Below are 26017 nucleotides of genomic sequence, written 5' to 3' on the forward strand. Positions count from 1 at the left end.
CCAAGTCTGACTCTGTTTTGACTCTACTCTACCTTCACCTGGAAAATCCATGGACAGAGGAGTCTGGTAGGCTGCAGTCCATGGGCTGCTAAGAGTTGGGCACGACTAAGCGACTTCACTTTCACTTTTCGCTTTCATGCATTGGAGAAGGAAAAGACAACCCACTCCAGTGTTCTTGCCTGGAGAATCCCAGGGGCGGGGAAGTCTGGTGGACTGCCGTCTATGGGGTCGCACAGAGTCGGACACAATTGAAGTGACTTAGCAGCAGCAGCAGCAGCAGCTACCTTCACCCATGGCTTCTTCCTCCCCTCCATGATGTATCCAGAAGGACTTGAAGGACTGGGCAATACAGAGCCAAATGAAATAGGATGATTAAACAGAAAGATAAAAGCCATACAGAGGACAGGGTGGAAGGAAAGGCAGAAAGGATTGATGAACAGTGTGGAAATATGAGATGATTACTACAAGGTATGCAATTAAATGGACATAATTTAAGGATAAAATACCTCAACTTATGTTACGAGATGTGTGGGTTCAAGAAAGGGTCTGCTTCCTTCCTACCAGTTTGTGAAAACTGTACAAGCCAGATGGTTTGTCTTTTTTCTGGAAAGAAGCTCACATCTGAATTTTGTGCTTATCTAACTCATCATCTTAATAGTATATCATAATTTAGTAAGAGCTTTTTTGAAGGATGCTAAATAAACACAACCAAGGCAAGTTGCTTTCCCTTTAACAAACATGACTAAGGGAAGTTGCTTTCCCTTTAACAGCCTTTTATCAAGAATCTGGAGCATCTAGTTTGTGTTGAGTTTTGCTTGGAGCTGGAGACATAGCAACCCTTTAGGCTCTTGTAAGGAAGCCATCTTCCTCTATTAACACCAGTTACATTATGTATGCATCACTCAGATGAATTATTAATATGTTTTTCTGATATGCTTATCTTGTAGAGATCAAAGGAATACCACTCCTCAGGCGGGAGGGAGCTGGGCTTGCCTGGAAGTAGGGAATTGTTCCCAATATCAGTCATGCCCATATCCCATCATCCAGAAAAGGGGTTCTTCAAATGGGTGATTCTATCAGGAAGCTCTCTGTCTCTCTTTGGTCATATTTCCTTGGAAAACAGGAATACCACATGGAATACCGCATGTGGCATAGGATTACCGCATGATTGCAACTCGGAGGCTCAGAGGACTGAGGATAGGAGTGGCACAGGTCAACTGGCATATGACTCGTGAATCATAATTTGGGTTAGCTGATTTTACATGTATTTGAAAGCTCTATCAAAGGGTAAGTGTTGGATCTGCTTTCCTTGCAAGGAGTTACGGAGGAATAGCTTCTCTCCTCCACCCAAGTACCCATCCCCCTGCCTCTAATCACTCCCCCACAAATGCCATGCTTTACTTTGTGTGGACTTGAGACACATGTATGGCATTCCTCAGTAGGATGGGTCAGATGGCCCCTGACCTGTGGCTGCAGGACAGGAGTGTGGCAGGCAGGTGGTCCTATGGAAGACTCAGTTGAAGATGCATAAAATCTGTTTATAAAGAAGCAAAGTAGCAGCTGTAGATTTCTCTGTATTTATTCCTCATATATCATTCCCCAGTCTTTGGTAAAGTCTAATATAATTTGATATTTAGCCTCAGCTTTGGAATAGTGAAAAAGGAAGCACCTTTGGTCTATATTTGGGATGAAATGTTAAATAAAGAGCAGTGTCCACTGAGGTCAGCATGGGTACAGTACTGATTAACAAGAGACTCACAATGCTGACGAGCAGAGAAGGCACTGGCACCCCACTCCAGTACTCTTGCCTGGAAAATCTCACAGACGGAGGAGCCCGGTAGGCTGCACTCCATGGGGTCGCACAGAGTTGGACACGACTGAAGCGACTTAGCAGCAGCAGCACCACAGTGCTGATGAGCCTGGAGGAGGAGGGATAGAAGACTCAAGGTTCTGAGATATAGCTGCCTCTTCTGGTAGCTAAATAATATGGAGGTTATTTTACTAAGAGGGCTTCCCTGGTGACTCAGAGGTTAAATCGTCTGCCTGCAATGTGGGAGATCTGGGTTCGATCCCTGGGTCGGGAAGATCCCCTGGAAAAGGAAATGGCAACCCACTCCAGTATCCTTGCCTGGAGAATCCCATGGACAGAGGAGCCTGGTATGAGCAGAGAAAATGCTTGTATTCACCATTTCCCAATTCTTTCTCCCTTTCTTGGGTATCTGAGAAGGCTGTATTTTCCAGCCTCCCTTGCAATTAGATTTGGGTGTATGACTGGGTTCTCATCAATGGGATGTGGGGAGAGTAAGGGATGTTACTTGTAAGGCTGCCTACTCAGTGGTCCACTTTCTTTTTTCTCCTTTTGCAGTAATCTCAGAAGAGTGGAATCACAAGACAGAAGGAGCCTGGATCCCAAAGTCTGTTCTTTTAAGAGAGCTTCTAAGGAGACCTGTCCAGTAGTCATCAGATTTTGATGTAAATAAACCTTTGCTGTATAAAGCTATTAAAATCGGGGGGGGGGGGTGGTATTCATTAGTGCAGCATAACCTATCTTATTCTGACTAATGTACTTGTTAGTGGGCTGTAGAAAAACTGGCAGTGAGCTGGCAGGAAAAGAAGAGAACATAGCAAGAGTTGGGTCAGGAAATAAGGAAACGAATCCTTAGGGGGATTTAGCCAGCTTCTTGAGGATTGAATTGAAGACCAGATTTCTATGCTTAAATGTCATGACCTGGGCTGTTAGAAATAACAACAGGCACCCTTCATGTACTGAGTGCTTGTTTTGTATCAGGCACCATGGTCACCACATATATCAAATTTCCTTTGTACATTAAATACATATACCATTCAGTCTTTTCAATAATCTTAGGAGTTAGATGTCATCATCCCCTTTACATGGATGAAGAAACTGAGGCACAAAGAGACTGAGGGTTTTTCCTGTTTTCCACAGCCTAAAAGAGGCAGAATTAGGTTCAAATCCATCCGTCCTACTGGAGTCAAGTGCTGTTAATCACCACGCTATAGGCAGCAGCCAAGCTAAAGCTCCCAGAGTGGCCTCGCTGTGATTCCAGGAGAGGGACTGTATCAGTTAGCTAAAGGATCATTGACAGCATCCTGAGACAGACTTCAGCACCTGGGGAAAGAAGTCGCAGCATCTAGACAATTTATTAGGGCAGCGGGCAAGCAAACTGGGGTTTAAGGCCTTGCAGAGGGGAAAAAAATGAGTGAAAATCAAGAATAGAGGCAAATGTTTAATCAGTGGAACCAGGTACACACAGCAAAGGCTGGGTGACAGCTGAGGCACAACAACACCCTGGTGATAGAAAGTTTATCCCAGGAGAGAGTGGGCACGAGACCAGAGTAGCAGGATTAGCACCAGCCCTCCTTCCCCTGCTGGTGTGGATGCCCCTACCATCCTCCCACTCGGTTAGGAGACACTAAGGGTCTGAGCGGACCTGGGCCTGGTGGTCAAAGGCCTGTAGACCTGCTCAGTGTATAGCAGGGGCGGGAGGGGAGATGGATGAGAGGGGGTTCTGGCCCTAGAGGCACTCACTTGTGAACAGATGAACTAAAACCATACAGCTGGGGCTTCCCTGGTGGCTCAGTGGTAAAGAATCTACCTGCCAGTGCAGGAGACACGGGTTCAATCCCTTATCCAGGAAGATCCCACATGTTGCGGAGCAGCTAAGTCTGTGTGCCACCACTACTGAGCTGCAATCACTGCGGCCTGCTCGCCCTCGAGCCCGTGCTCCACGAGAGAAACCACTGCAATGAGAAGCCCACACTCTGCAGCTAGAGAGGAGCCCCCACTCGCCACAACTAGAGAAAAGCCCACAGCAACCAAGACCAAGAAGAGCCAAAAAAAATAAAAATAAAAAAAATAAATATTCAAAAACACAATTATATCCCATTAGAAATATGGAGAAAGCAAATATACTGGGTATTTGATTTTTGACCAATCCTGGCTCAGCCAATTACAAGCTTTCCTTCAACCAAGTGACTCATGTCTTTGACCCTCAGCTTTTTGATCTGTAAAATGGGTCTAACAAACTCAGTCCCACAGATGGTTCTGGTATGAAATGCTACACAGTAATAAAAAGAATAACATACAGTAATTGACACCTAACAGGCAGTCAGTGAAGGCTGGTTCCCTCCCCTCTTCCCTCTCCATAGAGAAGGAGGTATCTGTCTCTGCCCAGAGGTTGGAAAGAGGCTTCCGAGTCTAAATAAGTCTTGATCTTAGTCCTAGAGTAGTCAAGGAGGGGGCGTCTAGAGGGAGACAGTGCCTTGTGCAAAGCCCTGGCTTCAATCATCAACCCTCCTAGGTAGGCCCTTTAAGAGAGAGAAAAGTCTTAAAAAACTTGGTCTCCACTTTCAGGAGTTGCTGTTCCTGACCCTTCATCATCCTGAAAACAGCCCCATGATGACATGTTCTTTTCTGCTTTTATGCTATTTTCTCACTCACTAAGTACATTGTCAGAGTGGCCAGGACCTCAGGCTCCATGCTGCCAAAAGCTGGTGCAGCAGCTTGTAGGGAGGTGGGTTGCAGCCAGGGCCCCCTGCCTACACAGCCCCACGTGAAAGACCTCAATCAAGTCTGAACGAGGGTGTTGGATGGGACAGGCCATTTGGCCCCTGTTCAGGTTGCAAGATGAGAGTCTTTTGTGGTTGAAATGAAGGGCTTCCTTGGGGGAGGGGGGGCGGTGACATGTGTCAAAGAGAACTTGTTTCCCACTCTTTCCCAGAGCAGAGGAGGCTGCTCCAAGCCAGGTGGAACAGAGCAGGAAGGTCAGTGTGCTTATTCAAAGGCATTTCTGACCGTGGCATTTAATCACCTATATAAACATTTGTTGAGTTGAATTACCTCATTCAGTGCTCACAGCCAGGGCACATAATAAATCCCCATAATACAGATGAGGGAACAGAAGCTCAGAGAAGGACCTGAAAGGATTTGATCAGGATTAGATTGGGAGGGAGTGGCATATGGAGAAGAGGAGGGAATTGAGAAGGTTGGAGAAAAATGTTACAAACAAGTAACTTTGAACCTGGAAGCTCCAGCTCACCAAGACCCATCCTTTCCCTGGCTCCTGCCTACATCCTGTGTCCACATGCATATCCCCAGCCCTGCATTCATTCAAAAAATACTGACCTCATCTTGACTCTGAGCTAGGTTAGGCCAAGACATTCAGTGGAGAAGAAAACACACACTGTCCTCACCGCAATGGAGCCTGCAGTCTAGTGAGGGGGTCGGGCATTTAATAAACCAGTGAATCATCATCTGATGCTTCACACCGTAAGTGCTGTGAAGGAAAACAACAGGGAGCGCAGTAACAACTTCACAGAAGGTGGTCAAAGAGTCTAAGTCGTAACTGAATTCCAGACCCATTCATTCACCCCGCAAGTATTTATTGAGCACCTCCTCAGTGTGTTGAGCGAGGCACTGTTCTATGCTTTGAGGACTCAACCCTGATCCACTTATTCAGCTCTCTGCTGGACTGCTCACCTGGGCATTCCGCAGACACCTCATACTCAACACAGTCATAACCGAGCCAATGCCTTGATCCCCTAAGCCCACTCAAATGATATCAAGTTCACCTACATTCCAAAACAGAAACCTTACTTTTTGTTTTATATTGGAGTATAGCTGCTTTACAATGCTTTGTTAGCTTCAAGTGTACAGCAAAGTGATTCAACTATACATATACCCCTTCTTTTTCAAATTATTTTCCCATTTGGGTTATTACAGAATATTGAGTAGAGTTCCCTGTACTATACAGTAGGTCCTTGTTGATTAGTTTATATACAGTGGTGTGTACATGTTCATCCCAACTTCCTAATTTATCCTTCTCCCCTTTTCCCTTTGGTAACCATAGTTTGATTTCCAAGTCTGTGAGTCTGTTTCTGTTCTGTAAATAAGTGTGTATCCATTTTTAGATTCCCCATGTAAGTAACATCACATAATATTTGTCTGTTTGGCTTACTTCACTTAGTATGATAAACTCTCGGTCCATGCATGTTGCTGCAAATGGCATTATTTCGTTCTTTTTATGGCTAAGTAATATTCCATTGTATATAGATGTAACGTCTTTATTCATTCATCTGTCAATGGACATTTTGGTTTCTTCCATGTCTTGGCTATTACAAATAGTGCTGAACATTGAGGTACATGTATCTTTTCAAATTAGAGCTTTCCAACAGCAGCAGGATACATGCCCAGGAGTAGGATTTCTGGGCCATATGGTAGCTCGATTTTAGTTTTTCAGAGACTCATGCTGAGTCATGTCTGATTCTCCGTGACCCAATGGACTGTGGCCTGCCAGGCTCCTCTGTCCATGGGATTTTCCGGGCAGTCATACTGGTGTGGGCTGCCATTTCCTCTTCCAGGCGATCTTCCTGACCCAGGGATGGAACCCACATCTCCTGTGTCTCCTGCATTGGCAGGTGGCTTCTTTACCACTGAGCCACCTGGGAAGCCTTAGTCTTTTTCAGGAATCTTCATACTGTTCTACACAATGATTGTACCAATTTATATTCTGCCTACACCCTCTCCAACACTATTGTTTGTAGACTTTTTGATTAAGGTTATTCTGACCAGTGTGGGTGATACTTCATTGTAGTTTTGATTTGAATTTCTCTAATAACTAGTGATAGTGAGAATCTTTTCATGTGCTTTTTGGCCATTGGTATGTCTTCTTTGGTTTAATGTCTATTTAGATCTTCTGCCCATGTTTTGACTGCATTATTTGGCTTTTTTTATTTATTGAGCTACATGGGGGAAAATATTTGCAAATGAAGCAACCAATAAGGAATTAATCTCCAAAATGTACAAACAGCTCATGAAACCTTGCCATTCCCAACTCCCACCAATTCTCATTTTTCAAATGCAGTTGACTGTGCCTCATTCAACAACATTCACCGGTACTTACTTAGTGCTCATTTTGGTGTGAGGCAGTTGAAGTTTTCTGACACAAAAGAGGACAGTCCTTTCCCTCAGGAGGCTCACAGTCTAGTTTCACCTAAGAAGATGACAACACTACTCAAAAACATCTCTCCAACTAGTTTTCTTCTCTCCATCTCCCATTATCGCTTCCCAGGTGGCTCAGATGGTAAAGAATCTGCCTGTAATGCAGGAAACCTGGGTTCAATCCCTAGGTTGGGAAGATCCCCTGGAGAAAGGAATGGCAACCCACTCCAATATTCTTGCCTGGAGAATTCCATGGACAGAGGAGCCTGGTGGGCTACAGTCCATGAAGTCACAAAGAACCGTTGACTATATATATGGGTCACAACAAACTATGAAAAATCCTTAAAGAGATGGGAATACCAGACCACCTTACGAGCCTCCTGAGAAATCAGTTTGCAGGTCAAGAAGCAAGAGTTAGAACCAGACATGGAACAAGGGACTGGTTCCAAACTGGGAAAGGAGTACGTCAAGTATGGCACCCTGCTTATTTAACTTATATGCAGAGTTCAGTTCAGCTCAGTTGCTCAGTCTTGTCAGGCACTTTTCCACCCCATGGACTCCAGCAAACCAGGCCTCCCTGTCCATCACTAACTCCCGGAGTTCACCCAAACTCATGTCCATTGAGTTGGTGATGCCATCCAACCATCTCATCCTCTGTCGTCCTCCTCTCCTCCTGCCCTCAATCTTTCCCAGCATCAGGGTCTTTCCCAAGAAGTCAGTTCTTCCCATTAGGTGGCCAAAGTATTGGAGTTTCAGCTTCAGCATCAGTCCTTCCAATGAATATTCAGGACTGATCTCCTTTAGGATGGACTGGTTAGATCTCCTTGCAAAGGACTCTCAAGAGTCTTCTCCAACACTGCAGTTCAAAAGCATCAATTCTTCAGCACTCAGCTTTCTCTATAGTCCAACTCTCACATCCATACATGACCACTGGAAAAACCATAGCCTTGACTAGATGGACCTTTGTTGACAAAGTAATGTCTCTGCTTTTTAATATGCTGTCTAGGTTGGTCATAACTTTCCTTCCAAGGAGTAAGTGGCTTTTAATTTCATGGCTGTAATCAGCATCAGCAGTGATTTTGAAATCCAAAAATATTAGGTCTGCCACTGTTTCCACTGTTTCCCCATCTATTTCACATGAAGTGATGGGACCAGATGCCATGATCTTAGTTTTCTGAATGTTGAACTTTAAGCCAACTTTTCATTCTCCTCTTTCACTTTCATCAAGAGGCTCTTTAGTTCTTCTTCACTTTCTGCCATACAGGTGGTGTCATCTGCATATCTGAGGTTATTGATATTTCTCCTGGCAATCTTGATTCTTTCTCCCGGCAATCTTGATTCCAGCTTGTGCTTCTTCCAGCCCAGCTTTTCTCATGATGTACTCTGCATATAAATTAAATAAGCAGAGTGACAATATACAGCTTTGATGTACTCCTTTCCCTATTTGGAACCAGTCTGTTATTCCATATCCAGTTCTAACTGTTGCTTCCTGACCTGCATACAGATTTCTCAAGAGGCAGGTCAGGTGGTCTGGTATTCCCATGTCTTTCAGAATTTTCCACAGTTTATTGTGATCCACACAGTCAAAGGCTTTGGCAGAGTACATCATGCAAAATGCTGGTCTGGATGAAGCACAAGCTGAAATCAAGATTCCTGGGAGAAATATCGATAACCTCAGATGTGCGGATGACACCACCCTTATGGCAGAAACCAAAAAACTAAAGAGCCTCTTGATGAAAGTGAAAGAGGAAAGTGGAAAACCTAGCTTAAAAATCAACATTCAAAAAACTAAGATCATGGCACCCGGTCCCATCACTTCACGGGAAATAGATGGGGAAACAGTGGAAGCCCTGACAGACGTTCTTTTCTTGGGCTCCAGAACCACTGCAGATGGAGGCTGCAGCCATGAAATTTAAAAAAGCGTTTGCTCCTTGGAAGAAAAGCTGTGACCAACCTAGACAGCATATTAAAAAGCAGAGACATTACTTTGCCAACAAAGGTCCATCTAGTCAGAGCTATGGTTTTTCCAAGTAGTCATGTATGGATGTGAGAGTTGAACCATAAAGAAAGCTGAGCACTGAAGAATTGATGCTTTTGAACTATGGTGCTGCAGAAGACTTGACAGTCCCTTGGACTGCGAGGAGATCAAACCAATCAATCCTAAAGAAAATGAGTCCTGAATATGCACTGGAAGGACTGATGCTGAAGCTGAAACTCCAAAACTTTGGCCATCTGATGGGAAGAACCGACTCATTTGAAAAGACCCTTATGCTGGGAAAGATGGAAGGTGGGAGAAGGGGATGACAGAGGATGAGATCATTGGATGGCAACACCAACTCAATGGATATGAGTTTGTGCATGCTCCAGGAGTTGGTGATGGCATGCTGCAGTCCATGTGGTCACAAAGAGTCAGACATGACGGAGCAACTGAACTGAACTGACTGATTCCCTATTATGGAGGAGGGAGGCTTAGGCTGGTGGTCCCCCTGCTGTAGGCTGCCCTTTGCATGAAATCTCTCTCCGTAGAAGCCCTTTTCCTGTCACTTTAGCAAAATTTTATTGTAAGTAACTTTTAAACCAGGCACTCCCAGGCTCTATTCATCTGCAGCCCAAGCACACCTTTCAAATCTTTTAATCACATAATACCTTGCTAACAACTTATCAGTTCTTTCCATAGACTGAAAGGAGGAATGAAGAATAAGTAATTAACAAATGACCAGATCGCTTCCCTAGCTTCCCCTTCAGTAATCTCCCAAACAAACTGTGAGCAAGACAGCATCTAAAGAAAGACCACAAGGAGTCAGCGAGCCTGCTTGCAGATGGGGATGGTGATAAGTCTGACCCCTATCTCAATGCTTAGCCGAGATTACTTTCTCTTTCCCTATAAAAGTTTCATGATCAAGCAGAATCTCTGGAGGTAGTTTTGGGGGGACACTGAGTCTACCATCTCCCCACATTGCCAGCATTGTGATTAAAGACACTTTTCCTTTGCTACAAACTTTCATGAGTACAGCAAGTCCCCTACAAATGAAACTTCAAGTGAACTTTAAAAGATGCTGTGAACTTTCAAAGATGTGTTTGCATGTCCAATCATATAAGTTAGTTGGCCTGTAGGTTTACTGTACCGTAACATTGAAAATGTTTTACTTTTTGTGCTTGCTTTGTTTTTTATGTGTTATTTGTGTGAAAAGTATTATAAACCTACTACAGTTCAGTTTTATATAGCCAATTGTGTTATCTGGGTACCTAGGCTAACTTTGTTGGATTTATAACAAATTGGACCTGTGAATGCACTCTTGGAACAGAACTCATTTGTATGTAGGGGACTTACTCTATTGATTTTGTAAGTAGTGAGCAACAAGCCGGACTCTTAATCTAATGACATTGCCTCTAACGTCCCACTTCCCATCGGATAAGCTTTCTTAGTGGCACCTGAGTGGTCTCCCCCATCACAAATCTGACCATATAGTGAAAGTGAAAGTGTTAGTCACTCAGTCGTGTCCGACTCTTTGTGACCCCATGGACTGTAGCCTGCCAAGCAACTCTGTCCATGGAATTCTCCAGGCAAGAATACTCGAGTGGATAGCCATTCCCTTCTCCAAGGGATCTTCCCCACTTAGGGATCGAACCCAGGTCTCCTGCATGGCAGACAGATTCCTTACCAGCTGAGCCAGCAGGAAAGCCCCTCTGACCATGTATGTACTCCACCACCAAAAACCTCCTCTGACTCTGATGCCACAGACGCTCTCCCAGGACACACAGGCTTCAGAATTGGCCTCTTGGAACTTCTGCAGCCCCTGTCACTCAACTCCACACACTGCCATACAGAGTTTATTCCTGGGCCCACGGTGCTATTTCTGGCTTCTGGATGTTTGCCTATTCCATTTCCTTTACCTGGAATGCCATCCTTGGCATCCCTGCCATTCACCTGGGCACCCCTCCCACTTTAGCCTTCCAGAGTTGGTGCATCTAGCCATTCCTGATGGCTTCAGGCAGGGTGATATACTCAACCCTCTGCTCCCACAGTTCCCTCATCATTTACTTTGCAACCCAGCTGTGACTACAGAGCTGGTCCTGTAGAATCATGGGATAACATCTCTGAGTCCACTACAAACTCCCTACCCCTCTGGGATGTCTGAGAATCTTCAAAAAGGGCTTCTCAGGTGTCTACTACACAGGATGGAGTCAGCTGCAGTCACCACGTGGCATTCACTGAGGGCTCCCTTTCCGGCTCTGGCTCCTCCTTGCAAAGTACAGGGCCTATAAAATGGGTAGAGGAACTACCAGCCAGGGTGACCACCCAGGAGGACACCAGTGTCCTGAGGCTGACCTTGAATCAGACAAGGTGGAAAGAACTTTCTACGTGTAAACCCATTCTCCCAACTACACTAACTTTATTGTAAAAATGATGAGGAAGCTGAGACTCAGTGAAGTTAGTCACAGATCAAGGTCACCAGGCTGGGAAGTGTGTGAGCTGGGATTAGCCCAGTCTCCTCACCCAGGGCACGTATTCCTCCGTGCTGAGCGTGGACCCACATAGACTATTGGGACTCCAGCTCAGCCCATAAACTGCCTTTGGCCCCTTCTCCCCAGGTCTGTTTCCACTGAGTAGACGGGAGCACCTTCGAGGGAAGGGATCGTTTCTTATTCACTTTTATCCTCTGCATCCAACTGAATGCTGGGCCCACAATACATGTTTCCTCCCTAAATGTGTCACCTTTCAGGGGAGATGTCATGACATTGTATTATTTTCCTTTTGTCCCTTGAGTGCTAAGCTTCTTCCCAACAGCTGGTCAGCCTCATTTACAGCCAAGTCACGTGGGGTCAAAGTGATTTGAGAGATGCTGTGTGGGGCAGGAAGGGGCAAGAAGTTGGATGACACCCCACCCTCTTCCTGGAGCAGAAGCGTTAACCTGCCCCACTCCCAGATCCCTTCCAAATGCCTGGTTTGTAATATTCGCTTGGCCTCCAGACCATGGCAATAAAATGATGGTCTGGGCAGCGCTGAGGAGACCATCCGGCTGTGTGCTGGTCTCACGCACAGGGGAGCATTTCAGCAGCCAAGCTAATACTTGAATCTTCCACTTTGGCCACAAATGTGCATCTTCCGTTTTATCTGCAAATTGCACTGGGCTCTGGGAATCACTGTAAATTGGCCTGGCTCTGGCTGAAGTCACAGACAGACCTGAAGAGCGGAGAGATTATGAATCCTCCGCCGTCGTCCTGTGGGTCCCGGCCAGCAGCCTGGGCTTGCTGGACTCTGCAGCTGTTCCCATCCTGACGATTCACTCTACACCCGGTGTTTTCACCATCTGCCAGCGACGCAGAGGCCATGCAGGACTGAGTGAACAAGGGGTTACAGTGGGGGAATCCAGCCAGGAAAAGTGGATAGGGCTCGAAAGCAAATGTTAGGGGTGGCAGAAGGAAAGAGAGTGGCAGGAAGAGTCGTGAACGAGTCTCAGAAAGTGGAAACATGGACATTATACATGACAGGGAACCGTCTGCTCATCCATTCACCGGTGCATTCACTTCACCACCATGCTGAGTCAGGACCCAGTCAGGAAGAAGGAAAGCACTCCAAATGCTTGAAACAGAAGGGATTTAACACAAAGAACTGGTTACACCAGGGATGGAAGAACTAGGACCAAAATGAAGACCACAAGGAAACCCAGAGATTCTCAAAACTTGGGAACCACTAGGCTGACATAACATGGAGAAGGCAATGGCACCCCACTGCAGTACTCTTGCCTGGAAAATCCCTTGGGCGGAGGAGCCTGGTGGGCTGCAGTCTATGGGGTCGCTACAAGTCAGACACGACTGAGCAACTTCACTTTCCCTTTTCACTTTCATGCATTGGAGGAGGAAATGGCAACCCACTCAAGTATTCTTGCCTGGAGAATCCTAGGGACGAGGGAGCCTGGTGGGCTGCCAACTATGGGGTCGCACAGAGTCGGACACGACTGAAACAACTTAGCAGCAGCAGCAGCAGGCTGACAACAAAGAAGAGGTGGTGTTATCAGGGCTCAGGGCTGGATCGGGCAGGGGAGATGAGAGAGAAATGGCCACTGGCACATTAACCCCCTAGGGCTTCCATAGAAAAGAGGCAATTAGCCTGGTTTCTCCCTTCCATCCATCCCATCTCCGGTCATGCCTCCTACTGGCCAAATGTTTTTCTCAAGATCAAAAAAAAAAAAAAAGAGAGAAAGAAAGAGTAACAAAGTGCCCTTTTTGTGTGTATGGAAGGGGTTAGAAAACTTCTTGGAGATGACAGATCAGCCAGGTTTTGAGTGAGCCTTGAGAGAATGAAGTTAAAGCAGGGAAAGGACATTCAGGAGAGGCGATGGCAGGCACAGGACCTCAGCTTTAGGAGAGCGGCCAGTGTTCCCAGGGAGCAGAGAGAATCTAAGAGGGTGGGCAGAAAAGCAGACCAGAGGGGGCCACAGTGGAACACAGGGTCGGCTCGAGGCCTGAAGGGTCTGCTGAGCTCAGAGCAGCCTGGAGGCCTGGGGAATTCAGCTGTAGGGTGACTGAAAGAGAGCGGTAGTCAGATGATCTCCATTGTAGAGGAAGAGTCTAATACCCCAAGATCCTCTCTCCTCCTGCTAAGCCAGTGGGGAACTCCAGTGTCCTGGGTGCTCATATTTTACATTTATTCAAAATAAGGTTGGAATTCTCTGGCCTGGTGATTGTCTTCTGAGCTCAAGATACTATATTTGAAAAGGCACACCTCTGCTTTGGAGGACTGTGGTTATCCAGTCACAACCGTGTCCCACCGTTTGTGACCCCATGGACTGCAGCACAGCAGGCTTCCCTGTCCTTCACCATCTCCTGAAGCTTGCTCAAACTCGTGTCCATTGAGTCGGTGATGCCATCCAACCCTCTCATCCTCTGTCGTCCCCCTCTCCTCTTGCCCTCAATCTTCCCCAGCGTCAGGGTCTTTTCCAATGAGTCAGCTCTTTGCATCAGGTGGCCAAAGTATTGGAGCTTCAACTTCAGCATCAGTCCTTCCAGTGAATATTCAGGGTTGATTTTCTTTAGGATTGAGTGGTTTGATCTCCTTGCTGCCTAAGGGACTCTCAAGAGATTCACCTTTTTGAAACCTCGCAGGGGATTGGGAGTCCAATCAGAGGAAGAGTATGGTTAGACATGTGACTGTGCTTTTTGTGGCCAAAACTGAGGTGTAATTAATGCAATTTGAACTATGGTTACATCACTAGAATGTGAAGATCACTTCTCTAGGTGACTGCTCAGAAGTGCAGTACTCATTCTTACATCTTAGGAGTCTGTTTTAAGTTAGTCTCATTATTTTATGATTGAGCATCACATGATTTAGTTTAGGCATGAGGAGCAGATGAAAAGGACAGCCCCTCCCACTGGTATAGCATCTTAGGCTTTTTAAAACACTTGCACAAAATCAAAGGAAAGTGCAAAGAAATAAATTATTCTTGAGAGACTTTTTTTTAACACTGCTCTGTCACGAGAGACAGAAAGTCAATATCCAAGTATATTTCAAGAAGTCAATATCTGAGGACATTTTAGGGAACTCATCGTAAGAGGTTTGGAATTTGAAAACCATAACATCTAGTTAACTTACAGATTTCTGAAAGGTTGGGTGATCACTTAGAGTGATCACAAAATAACATTTACTCCTACAACTTTTTTTTTTCACTTCAAGGAAAATAAAGTTACCAATTTTAGCACATGCTTTTTGTAGCTAGCATTCATTTCCCCGTGCTTCCTCTTTTTTTGTGCTTGACAATATACCTTCAAAAAATGTATGCACTCATTCTTCCCCCATAAGCCCAAGTGATGTAGGGAAAAGTAGAGGTGATCCCACCTCTAGTTCCAGGTATGGGTCTTGATTGACAGGTCAACAGTACACACCCTTAACTTCAACAATTGGTTCAGTGGTGATAATGTGATCTAAACCAGTCCAAACAGAGGAGTCAGATGATTCTCAGAATACTGGAATGAGACTTCTTCTTGCTCTCAAAGTACACTAGGAGCATGTAGTAGTGAGGACTACTGACAGCCATCTTTGAGCATCAGGAGGGTCAGGTTTAGAACACCTGAAACTAATACAAACTGTAAATCAATTGTAATTCAATAACAAAAAAAGCAAGCTTACCAGGCAGAAGAAAGAACACAGGTTCTTGGAGTTGTTGGATACATTAAATCAGCACTAAGGCTTAATCTACACTTGAAATTTCTAGCTCTGGGAGCCAATAAAATCCCCATTTGGCTTGCCAGTTGGAGTTGGGTCGTCTTTTTCCTGTGATAGAAATCTGTGTAATAACAATAAAAATTCTTTTGTAGAATGAAAATATTGCTTATGTGAGAAACAACTGCTTTTTAACCAGTATTTATTGAGCCCCAAGTCTGTGCCAAATGTTTTCACATACATTGTTTCATTGAATATTCACGCATTATCTTTATTTTTAGTTGACAAAACTGTGGCTGAAAGGTGACTTGCTTTAGAAGGATAATTAACACTGGCTGTTGTAACAACTCTCAAATTGTGGTTGCTTAGCATATGTAAATTTATTTCTTGTTCACATCACAGTTTGAAGGCAATCAAGTGCTTTTCCTAAGTGAGTGTCCTTAAGTGATGACTCATGGTTCTGGCTTACTTCCCTAACCCTGACATCCCGGAATGTTCTGTTCCGATGGTGTGGATACAGAGACAGTGTCAAAAATCACTAGGGAGCTTCAGGAGTAAGGTCTAAATGGGTTTGTCATTCTGCCTGCATCCCATTGGCCAGAACTCAGTGGGGGGCTCCCAGTTGTAAGGTGAGTTAGGAAACAGTCTTCCTCAGTCTGTCTGTTACCCAGTAGAGGGCTACCACAGTATGTAGGCAGAGGCGGGATTCTGAACTTTTGCTCGGTCGTGTCCGACTCTTTTGTGACCCCGTGGACTGTAGCCCATTAGGTTTCTCTGACCATGGGATTTCCCAGGCAAGAATACTGGAGTGGGTTGCCATTTAGCAGAGCCTGGATTCTAAGCTAAGCAATGCATTTCCACGGCCTTCTATTTCTCCAGTTTCTTCTTTTTCCTCTAACACCCCCTCCCCTCTCATACACTTTCGCGTTTTTGTTAATTCCCTCAGTAAGCAGTTACATAAAGGTCAATTTGTATTTCTTTTCAGTATCTTCTTAAGGAAAGAAGAAACTCTCAGCTTCCCTGACATTTGGTAAAACCACAGAAGCTGTTACTACCTCAGAGAAGTGCTCACTGCATGATAATGTATATGAGGGATTGATCATTTACTTATCCTCAAAGCAGATGGACTTTATAAGGAGAAGTGCTCTGTAATGCAGACATGACTGTGAAGAATAAATCAGATTTCTCTGTGTACTTAGGGGAGAAAGAATTATTCAAATGCCAGTATCTGCAGTTTTGGGTCCATTTACTGGGTCCGCAATCCCACACAGTGGCCACAAGGGGGAGCGCTAGACCCATGTCTGCACAGGCAGCTATTTTTGGAGGCTGCTTCTAGCCTCAAGGAAGAAGCCAAAGAAATAAAAGACTGTGATAATTTTTTTTTCAAATCGGACCAACTTATAAATTATTTGTGAGCCCAATAAAAGGCAATTATCAACATTTTCTACTATTTCAAGAGTAATATATTCTATGCTACAAAAAGATTCAATTATTTCCACGGCTATGATTCAGACAATAGAAATCGGAAGCAACCATAATCCAAAAAAAAGAAAAAGATTGTAATCCTGTGTAAATCTCTGTCTTCAAAATTCAAATCAGAGGATGTGAATTCTGGCCCTGGTGGACATGAGATATTTGCCCTGAAGGCAGTGCAGTTTGATGGGCTTGGGGGAGGTAGCTGGAAGTGTGTGTGTGTGTGTGTGTGTGTGTGTGTGTGGTGTTGTGTGTGTGCCCATGTATGCCTACAGTGAATTTGACTTACTCTTCCCTAGCACAGGGGAGGTAGGGTAGACAAATCTCGTCCAAACAACTAAATAATGGACATTATAGAATTATTTTAGGAAGTATGGTTTTATTATTTTCATACCAAGTAGTGGAGCTCAGAAGATCCCGCTTTCATAAACCAGGTTGTTGTGTGAAGACAGGCCCTTCTGCCCTCTCCAGTCAATCCCCTGAGCAGCGCTCTAGCTAAGCAGCAGCCTGTGTTAATGAGACAACCATGGTCCCTGGCTCCAGAGAGACAGCCTGAATCTTACATCTGTGGGCCAGCAAAAGTGAGACTATGGGCAAATCACTTAACCTTTATGATCTGCAGTTTCTGCAAAGCCCATCTCACAGAGTAACCATAAAGATGAAATGAAATGGGATACATAAGTACCTATCACATCATGAGTGGTCAGTGAATATCAGCTTTCTACTCTGATAAGCCCCCTTGTTTTCCTAAGGATGGCAACAAATAAGTCTGAACAGAGCCTGGTTCTACACTTCCACAAATTCTGAGTCTGTGGACCTGGATACAGGAGAACTTACTAGAAGGCATGGTGGGAGTTCTCTCTCCCTGAATGCCTCAGCTCTGCACCATGCAGCCTATTTGTTGGGGAGTGCAGTCTCCAGGGCACCCAGGCATGTAACTGAGCTGAGTAGGCTTTCTCAGGCACAGGGACCAAAGAAGGAGAGAGTGGGAATGAGAACAGGTAGAGCCCATGTTCCCCACCACGGTTACTTAGACACCCTTTCCTCCATTGTGTGAGAAGCACAACAGGCCCTGGTGGAACTGAGAGCCTCGGCTAGCATCCAGGGCACTGGGGCGCGCCGAGTGCGGGCTTGGAAGCAGAGAGCATTGCAGGCACCCTGCAATCACCACACTCTGGGGCTGGGGTGAGGGTAGGTGGAGTCAGGTCAGCACCCCAGCCCTGAGAGAAAACTGATGATCCTAAGAAGGAAGGTCCCCATGCTGCAGGGACCGCCAGCACACCGTGTGGAGAGCCCGGAGCCAGCTCCCCATCTGCAGAACTGGTCCTGAACACTCAGCTCTGTTCCCTCCCACTTCTGGTCTGATTCCTGCTTGTGAACTCATGTTCATCACAGTTGCCCAGACTCAGGCCCCCTCCCCTCTTCCCCCTCCCTCAGTGTTTTTCCGGGCCCCCGGAGGCTGACTCACACAGACTGAATCATCAGGTTGTAAAGCGCCCGTGGGAACACCGAAGGTGGGATAGGAAGGAGGTTGGGCATTTCCCCCCGACCCACTCCCTGCTTGGAGCATCACTGCACTCCACCACCCTCCTCCTGGCCCCATACCCTCTGCGTTCACCCTTCCTCCAGTCATCTGGGAGATAAGGGCTTCCTGCGCTTGCAAATCTCTAGGTGCCTCACTGCCCCCTTGTCAGTTCCCTCAATGCTGTCCACCCCTCCCTGAAAGGCCCTGTCATTCAGATCTCATTTTTTAATGACCTGAGCTGAATCCTGACTTCCACAAGGTCCCTGATGTATATATCATCCCTTTGTGAAGATTTATTTATATATTATCTGTTTTATAAAGGAGCTTATCAGGATATATACCACATGAAATCACCACAGTTAAAAGTGGAATTAAAAATCATGGGTACGAAGGCATATGCTTCTCTGGTGGTTCAGATGGTAAAGGATCCGCCTGCAATGCAGGAGGGCCAGGTTTGATCTCTGGTTGATGAAGATCGCCCTGGAGAAGGGAATGGCTACCCACTCTAGCGTTCTTGCCTGGAGAATCCCATGGACACAGATGGGACTGGCAGGCTACAGTCCATGGGGTCACAAAGAGTCGGACACGACTGAGTGGCTAAGCACGTACCGGGGCATGCACTGGAATTAAAGATAACACCAAGACAACTGCACGCATAATAATCTCTCCCCTTGATCAAGCAGGCCACACATGCAGCCCCTTGGCTTCCAGATGCCCACAGATTCTCACATCTATTAAGTTCCAAGTCTATAAAATACAAACAAGCCAATTACCCTGCACGCACAAAAGTGTGTGGAGATAGGGGTTTTAACAGCATTCCCTTAGCTGTAATGAAAAGAGGATTGTGCAGACAACGTCAAAAAGGGAAGGAAGCAGGCAGGGTGTCACTGTGAGGATGGGCTTGGCAGTGAGAGGCTGATATCTTGGGAATCTAGGAGCAGGAAGCACAGTGTGGCCGGGCCCCCCAGTCATGGCTGGGATCCAGGACCCCTGCAGAACCTTCTGGAGGGAATGGTTGGCGTCCATACTATGCTCTGTTGCTAGCGCAGCTAAGTTGTGTCCAAAGGCTGGATTCTCTCTGCTTCTCTTTCTGCCAGCAGTCCGCTCTCTCGCTTGTCCACGGTCTTCCTCACAGCTTCTGCTTGCCCAGACTTCCGCATCGTCATGACTTTCGTCCGCACGCCATATCAGCTTTCCAGGGTCTCTCTTCTACCTGGCAGCCTTTCTCTTGGCTTCCGCCTGTCTTCGTTTCTGCTACTCATAATTGGGTTTTCCTTACATCTTTTAATTCGGCTTCCCCAGAGTGAAAATCTGATTGGTCAGCTCACTTCTCTCTGGGTGGAGTTTTCCATGTTTGGCCACGTCAGAGCTGGCCTTTGGTCAGGTGTCTGCTCTTAGTGCGGTCAAGTCTCCTGGGGTGTCGTGTGCTGAACAGGGCGGCTCAGGGGCTGGGTGTGTGTGGGCAGAGCTGTGGACAAGGGCAACATTGTCAATCATCTGTGCTTGTCATAAAGAGACTATGCGTGATTTGCCAGCATCTGTTGATTCTGGTAGCCTCAGGCCCCTGGGAGTCTCTGCTGTGGCTCCGTCCTCTGTAAGGAATTCTTTGGCTGATCTTCTCCAGCCTCAAGAGCAAGATGCATACAGCAGAGGGAACATAACCTGGACCAAAAGAGCAGACACTGCGGTTTGGTGAGGTCATTGGTTCCCAACATACCAGACAGTGACCTAGAGACTGCAAGAGAATTCCCAGACACCATCTGCTCATGAGGACAGAGCCAGTTCCAAACTGACTCAGAACCTGGAGAAGGTGAGCTATGGATGGAGAGCCCAGAGGGCTCTGGCTGAGCCTGGTGTAGTCAAGCGCTGTCACTTAGCCAGCCTGAATGAGGAGATCCTCTTTCCTGTGCACAGCCGTCAGAGGAGAACTCACCCCACAGGGTTTAGCAGTGTCAACGATGGCAGAATGGAAATCCCAGCACTGCCACATATGAGCTGTGTGACCTTGAACAAATTACTTGATTATTGAACCCATTTCTGCATGTATAAAATGCAGGCAATAAGATCTACCTTTTGGAGCGGAAGCAAAAAGCCCATGATAGAGTGGTTATTAAGTCCTTGGAGACTGAACTCTCAGAAGTGGATAGTAATTTTTATGATTATGAGTATTAGTGGAACTGCTGACTGATTTTCTAATATTTGCTCCCAAATATTAGATTGGACTTGGGCTCCCAAAGACTTAGGAGGGAAATAATCTTTCCAACTAACATGGGTAGTCTTGCTATTGATCATGAGGTGGATACAGCATCTTGAGTTACATAGCTGGCTGGGCACTTAATGCAGCCCACTTGGCTATGAGTTGAATATTGGTGAAACTGAGCTCTGGAAATAAATTTTTTTAAAAGGCAGCAGTACAAGAAAAGATAATAGTTCTCCCCAGAGGCACAGAGGCTAGAAAGCATTTTCTTGCACGGAGTTGCAACGGTGGCTGTGTCCACCATAGCATCCCCCTGCCTCTGGAATCCAGGAGGCTATGAGAGAAAGCGCAGGCAAGCTTGTCCCTGTAGTCCAGACACCTTCTCTCAAGATAGCCCTCCCTACCAGTATCAGAGATCCTTTGTTCAAGTGACAATGCAAGCTGGGAGTCACTGAACTCCCCCTCTGCTGTCTGGGGAGGGCGGCTAGAAGCAGGCGGCTTATGGCCTCTCTCCTTCTGCCTCCTGGGAGAAGGGGCAGTTTCCTCGCAGCTCAGGGGGCCATTCCTCTAGTGAGAAGGGAGGGAGCCCCTCAATCTTGCTTCTGGGGCGGGGGGTGAGGGGTCGGGGGAGCGGAGGTCAGGCTGAATTATCTCACAAGAGCAATTGGCATCTACCTTGGCTGGAGTCAGTGAGCTTGTAAAATCACTTCCCCGAGGCACTCCAGCACCCAATTTGGAGATGAGTGGGGATTTACATGTTTCAACAGAATGTTTCTTTCCGGTATCGGGGCTCAGTCAGTCGTGAAGGAGGAATTCGTGAGCAAATCTCACTGGCTGTGACTTGTGCTTCCTTCTTGTCCAGAGGGGCTGCAGGAGTGCAGGCATAAAGGGCTCAGTCTTTGAGGTGAAAATAAACGATGCTCAGGGGTGGGATGCATCTGTCTCGTTGTGACCCTAGGGAGTCTGTCTCTGGGTCAGGAGGGATGAGGGAAGAAAACTCTTCTGACTTGGAATTCTCAAGGTCAGGGATACTCGATGTATTGAATGTTTCTTTGCAGCTGGGTACTGTGTCTGCCTGCAATGCAGGAGACGCGGGTTCGATCCCTGGGTGGGGAATATCCCCTGGAAGAGGGCATGGCAACCCACTCCAGTATTCTTGCCTGTGAAGTCCAGTGGACAGAGGAGCCTGGCGGGCTACAGTCCATGGGATAACAGAGTCAGACACAACTGACTGACTAAGACGCAAATGCTGTGTGAAGTCCTTTACCTAACATGTCCTTCTTAGATCTGATGACAGCTCTGTGAGGTTGATGTGCTTGTCCTTATCTTATGGATGAGGAGAAACTGAGTCTCAGAGAAGGTAAGTGTTAAGCGCAAGGTCACATAGCCAGAAGCTGCTCATCTGCCCCCCTGCCCCCTGGAGTTCTACCTGGAATTTACACCTAAATAAGCATCATGCAATATAAAAACGGTTGTCTGATAGATTGGGAATTTGAGATTGACATATACATACCGCTATATTTAAAATAAAATGCCTTTCCATGAAAAGAAACAGAAAATACAAAGAGGTGTCTAGTATATTTGTTTTGCATTTAGTCTGCACAGGATCTTGCTAGAAAAAGGCAGGTCATGCATATGTTCTCAGTGTGTCCTACTCTTTGTGACCCCGTGGACTGTAGCCCACCAGGCCCCTCTGTCCATGGGATTTCCCAGGCAAGAATACTGGAGTGAGTTGCCATTTCCTACTCCAGGGGATCTTCCCGACCTAGAGATCGAATTCGCATCTCCTGCATTGCAGGTGGATTCTTTAGGGACCAGTAGCCAGAGAGCTAGAGAGCAGCTGTCTCTGTTTCACTGCCCTGGGGTTGAGTGAACTGAGGGGGATTGGAAGCCTCATCCAGACTGAATCCAAATTCCTGCTGATCCACTTACAAAGTCTGGGACCTCAAGAAAGCCATCTCTCCTTTCTGAGCCTCAGTTTCTCTGTCTGTTTCAGTGGGTTTCTCTAAGAAGTCACAATGATCATCACTGCAGTGACCTTGTCAGACAGCCCACGCTCCACAGACGTCAGGGTCATTCTCCTTCATCCAGTCTTCTCTTGCTCTGTAACTGTGCGTGTGTTCAGTCCCTCACTGTGTCTGACACAGTGACCCCGTGGACGGTGGCCCTCCAGGCTCCTCTGTCCATGGGATTCTCCAGGCAAGAATACTGGAGTGGGTTGCCATGCCCTCCTCCAGGGGATCTTCCCAACCCAGGGATCGAACCTGCATCTCTCAAGTCTCCTGCACTGGCAGGAAGATGCTTTATTACTGTGCCACCCGGGAAGCCTGCTCTGTAACTAACCGCTCCCAAACTATAACAGTCCTCTATTTCGCCTGTGAATGCGCAGTGGGGTCAGGGCTCTGTAGAGACACCTCACCCCTGCTCCATGCATCACTGACGGGTGGCTCAGCGGGACCCTCCTCCAGGACGGCTTACCCCTGAGGCCAGCAAAGCTACCTGGGGGTGCCTTTTGCCCGAGTCTCTCCACCACGTGGCGTGGGTCTCCTCAGTGCAACGGTGAGGTTTGAAGAGTAGGTGTCCCAAGAGACAGGGAGTGAAAGCTGTCAATTTATTGCGTCTTGGGCCTGGCACTCTCACAGCGCCACTTCTGTCATATTCTGTTAGCCAAGCCGTCCTAGAGTCCAGATTCAAGGGGAGTGACACAGAATCCTCTCTTGATAGGGAAAGCATAGATGAGTCTCGGGATGTTCTAAAAACAACCCTGCCAAAGTCTGTCCTCGGGCCACAAATTATTTATATGTATTCCAAGTACACACTGTACCCAGAACCTCCTAATATCCCTGGAAAGTCTCCTCTCATTATGGTGCTGGGTTCAGGCTCTTGTCATTTAATCAGGTTGAGGTGTCAGTGAGGCTCCTTGAATACCGACCTGAGTTACAGCTCCTTCTTGATCAGAAGTCCCGTCAGCTAAAGAGACAAGACATCTGCTTCCTCATACAACACCGAGACAGAGCATCAGACCGTCAGAGCTCAGCAGAGGCCGGGCTGCCGTGTCAGAATCTAGCGGGGACCTTTCTGTAGCAGCCTAGTGCCGAGCACAGCTGTGATCACAGGTGACCTGGGTTCAAATCCAGACCTAGCACTGATCTGATGGTCAGTATTGAATATGTTATCCATTGCTTGGGGGCGTCATTCCCTCTTCTTCAAGATGGGAAGAATAATCTCTACTTCATAGAGAATTTTTGAGCTTTAAATGAGGTCCAAAACCACTACAATATTGTAGAGTAATTAGCCTGCAATTAAAATGAACAAATTTACAAAAATTAAAAAAAAAAGAAAACATTAAAAAAAAAAATGAGGTCCAGAAACAGTCCAGCAAAGTTCCTAACATATATTAGGTCTTCAGTAAAGGAGAGTTGAATTTGAAACTGGAGATATACAAATAAACGGGGCATCATGATATTTATTTCACAGAGTGAATGCAGGACTCAAAATATATAAAAGGGAAGTTGAGAGCTGTAACATTTTATGCAAGGAAAATGTGTGTGTGTTTCCTTTGTTAAACGCCCACTGGCTGCTCCCTAGTCAAAGCCCCAACATCAGCAAGGTGTGGTCCCCTCCGTCCTGGGGCTAGTGACAGTTTGATCTCTGAGGCAGAGGGGGCAGAAGGGAGCTGCTGCTTGGATTTTAGCTAAAAGTTATTCGACTTTTTTGTGTGTGCTTGCCTTTGCCCTGAAGTCACCATATTTCATCCCCATGGGATCACACTTGAATCTTATAATCCAGTTCCTTTTTGGCGGGGGCCGGGGTGGAGGGGGGGGAGCTGCTAAGTGAGATTTCTGGAGCAAATGAGCCCCAGTCTAGACTAGGGCCACAAGGTCAGAGTAGCAAGATGGGTACATGGTCTCTGCTTCTGATAAATAATCCTGGAACAGCTGAATATGGAATTAGAAGTCTGAAGATCAAGGTTCAAATCCTGGCACTGCCTCTTCTTGACTGTGTGCCGTGGGCAAGTCCCTTTATCCTCAGGATGTCTAGCTTTCTTATCTGACAGATGGGGAAACGATCACTCCTGCTGACAGGGTTGTGTGAGAAGGTGGGTGGGCACTGCATGTAATGGGCTCACTTCAATGTCTGGTGTGGAGGCAATGCTAGCAGATGTTGCTTTATTATTATTAGAAGAACATGGGCTAATAATATCCATCTAATCAACGGGCAGGAGTGTTAAATAAATTACATGCAAAACACCTCCACAGAGCTAGGCAAGTAGAAAGTGCCCAGGAAATGGTAGTTGCCATCGCTGCTGCCGTTAATAATTTTAATTTTTAGCAATAACAGTGTTGATCACACTTGACTAAATTCCTAATATTCCTTGAAAGTTTCTATAAGCATGGAGACAAGGTTTAAATTATGCATACATTGAAATATCTTTTGAAAGATTTCTCCTGCAAAAGCCAGGTATAGAGGAATATATTGGCACAAAGTGAGAAAATAAAATACAAATGGAAAGGGAGACATACTGAGAGCAGTGTTGAGAATTTCACTGATGGCCCAGGTGACAGAGGGCACAGTGACATTTCCATGTTGAAAGGGACACTGTATTTTTGAGGCAGAGTGAAGTACCAGGTGGAGCAGATTTATTGAATAATTACAACTAGGGGTATAAACCAGATACAGTTTCACTTCTTTTCCAGTCATGGCCTTCAGCTAAGCTCCCTTGAAATCGGCTTTCTCATATTTTATTTGTAAATCTAGTTTTTTGGTTGCTCTCTGGAATTAGGATAGACTCAACCCAGTATTTTAACTGCCTTATCCCAAGGAAGTTAAGAACAACTTAAGAACAACTTCCTTGTTCTATTCCTTGGTCCCTACTTAACCTTGCTCACGTGTGCCATGTCAGCAAGTCTCTGGTGTTCATAAACCTGGAGGAGGCCTTGCATTTTCTTAAATCCAAGGGCACCACTCTCAAGAACTTTCTTTAATCCCCTTCATTTCAGGGTGGTTCTGGGCTGAGACAGCAAGTTCAGAAGCTCAGCTGACAGTAGACAAGGGAATAACATGGGTTAGCTATTGCCACATAGTGCTGCATGACAAGCTGTCTCCAAACTCAGTGGCTTAAACCACATTCCTTCCCCGCAGATCCAGCTATGGCCAGTTAAGCATCTCTGCTTGAGGTGTGGCAGCCAGATCGAGCCTGGATCTAACTGAGCAGCTCTTACTTCAAGCTGAAGTTCTGCGTGCTTCTTGAGTTTTTCTGTTTTATGTGTCTTTATCCTCTGGGACTAGAGGGCTACCCAGAGCATATTCTTCTCATGGTGATAGCAGAGGCTTAAAAGGCATCTCTGATTATCATGCCGGGATACGTTGTTGTTGTTGTTTGGTTAGTTAAGTCATGTCCAACACTTTTGTGAGCCTGTGGATTGTAGCCCGTCTGGCTCCTCCATCCATGGGGTTCTCCAGGCAAGAATGCTGGGGTGAGTTGCCATTTCCTTCTCCAGGAGATCTTCCTAACCCAGGGATCAAACCCATATCTCTTGCATTGCAGATGGATTCTTTACCAGGGAAGCTCAGGCCTACACACAACTATGTCCAAAAGCAGGAAGAGAAACAGGGATTCTCCTTGCATACCTTTTTCTTTTCATCAGGGTGGAATGCCTTCCTCAACAGATTTCTCTGTACAGCTCATCTGTCAGAACT

The sequence above is a fragment of the Ovis canadensis genome, chromosome 1 (assembly GCF_042477335.2).
Source record: "Ovis canadensis isolate MfBH-ARS-UI-01 breed Bighorn chromosome 1, ARS-UI_OviCan_v2, whole genome shotgun sequence".
NCBI lineage: Eukaryota > Metazoa > Chordata > Mammalia > Artiodactyla > Bovidae > Ovis > Ovis canadensis.